The sequence below is a fragment of the Poecilia latipinna genome, unplaced genomic scaffold (assembly GCF_001443285.1).
Source record: "Poecilia latipinna isolate Pla-1442-1.1 unplaced genomic scaffold, P_latipinna-1.0 Scaffold1687, whole genome shotgun sequence".
Classification (NCBI taxonomy): Eukaryota; Metazoa; Chordata; class Actinopteri; order Cyprinodontiformes; family Poeciliidae; genus Poecilia; species Poecilia latipinna.
In genome coordinates, this window is record NW_015114303.1 from 7,105 (window position 1) to 8,434 (window position 1,330).

Sequence of the window (1,330 nt, forward strand, 5' to 3'; positions counted from 1 at the left end):
AGAAGTGGCTTTATGATCTCACACTTGTTTTCAAATTATTTACATTCAGTTTTAGAGTATATCGTGACATTTAGAGAAAGTGTGATTTCAACAACTGCACGGTACTGTGGCTTAGTTGGTCAAAGTGCCTGTCTAGTAAACAGGAGATCCTGGGTTCAAATCCCAGCAGTACCTTGTGAAGAAGTGGCTTTATGATGTCACACTTGTTTTCAAATTATTTACATTCAGTTTTAGAGTATATCGTGACATTTAGAGATAGTGTGATTTCAACAACTGCAAGGTACTGTGGCTTAGTTGGTCAAAGTGCCTGTCTAGTAAACAGGAGATCCTGGGTTCAAATCCCAGCAGTACCTTGGGAAGAAGTGGCTTTATGATGTCACACTTGTTTTCAAATTATTTACATTCAGTTTTAGAGTATATCGTGACATTTAGAGAAAGTGTGATTTCAACAACTGCAAGGTACTGTGGCTTAGTTGGTCAAAGTGCCTGTCTAGTAAACAGGAGATCCTGGGTTCAAATCCCAGCAGTACCTTGTGAAGAAGTGGCTTTATGATGTCACACTTGTTTTCAAGTTATTTACATTCAGTTTTAGAGTATATCGTGACATTTAGAGAAAGTGTGATTTCAACAAGTGCAAGGTACTGTGGCTTAGTTGGTTAAAGTGCCTGTCTCGTAAACAGGAGATCCTGGGTTCAAATCCCAGCAGTACCTTTGAAATATGTTGCCTTATGACATCATACTGCTATTTGTATTATTTGCGTTCAGTTTCGGAGTATATCGTGACATTTAGAGAAAGTGTGATCTCAACAACTGCAAGGTACTGTGGCTTAGTTGGTCAACGTGCCTGTCTAGTAAACAGGAGATCCTGGGTTCAAATCCCAGCAGTACCTTTGAAAGATGTGGCCTTATGACATCATACTGCTATTTGTATTATTTGCGTTCAGTTAGAGTATATCGTGACATTTAGAGAAAGTCTGATTTCAACAACTGCAAGGTACTGTGGCTTAGTTGGTCAAAGTGCCTGCCTAGTAAACAGGAGATCCTGGGTTCAAATCCCAGCAGTACCTTGTGAAGAAGTGGCTTTATGATGTCACACTTGTATTCAAGTTATTTACATTCAGGTTTAGAGTATATCGTGACATTTAGAGAAAGTGTGATTTCAACAACTGCAAGGTACTGTGGCTTAGTTGGTCAAAGTGCCTGCCTAGTAAACAGGAGATCCTGGGTTCAAATCCCAGCAGTACCTTTGAAAGATGTGGCCTTATGACATCATACTGCTATTTGTATTATTTGCATTGAGTTTTAGAGTATATCATGACATTTAGAGAAA

General features: G+C 39.0%; 7 non-coding genes across 7 annotated transcripts; all 7 read left to right on the forward strand.

Annotated features, from left to right (window-relative positions):
- Positions 1–100: 100 nt before the first annotated feature.
- Positions 101–174, forward strand: trnat-agu (transfer RNA threonine (anticodon AGU)). The gene has a single exon. It is a non-coding gene; the product is annotated as a tRNA-Thr (tRNA).
- Positions 175–279: 105 nt separating this feature from the next.
- trnat-agu (transfer RNA threonine (anticodon AGU)) lies at positions 280–353 on the forward strand. Its single transcript has one exon. It is a non-coding gene; the product is annotated as a tRNA-Thr (tRNA).
- Positions 354–458: 105 nt separating this feature from the next.
- trnat-agu (transfer RNA threonine (anticodon AGU)) lies at positions 459–532 on the forward strand. Its single transcript has one exon. It is a non-coding gene; the product is annotated as a tRNA-Thr (tRNA).
- A 105-nt stretch (positions 533–637) lies between these two features.
- On the forward strand, positions 638–711 carry trnat-cgu (transfer RNA threonine (anticodon CGU)). The gene has a single exon. It is a non-coding gene; the product is annotated as a tRNA-Thr (tRNA).
- A 105-nt stretch (positions 712–816) lies between these two features.
- Positions 817–890, forward strand: trnat-agu (transfer RNA threonine (anticodon AGU)). The gene has a single exon. It is a non-coding gene; the product is annotated as a tRNA-Thr (tRNA).
- A 103-nt stretch (positions 891–993) lies between these two features.
- On the forward strand, positions 994–1,067 carry trnat-agu (transfer RNA threonine (anticodon AGU)). Its single transcript has one exon. It is a non-coding gene; the product is annotated as a tRNA-Thr (tRNA).
- Positions 1,068–1,172: 105 nt separating this feature from the next.
- Positions 1,173–1,246, forward strand: trnat-agu (transfer RNA threonine (anticodon AGU)). Its single transcript has one exon. It is a non-coding gene; the product is annotated as a tRNA-Thr (tRNA).
- Positions 1,247–1,330: the final 84 nt, after the last annotated feature.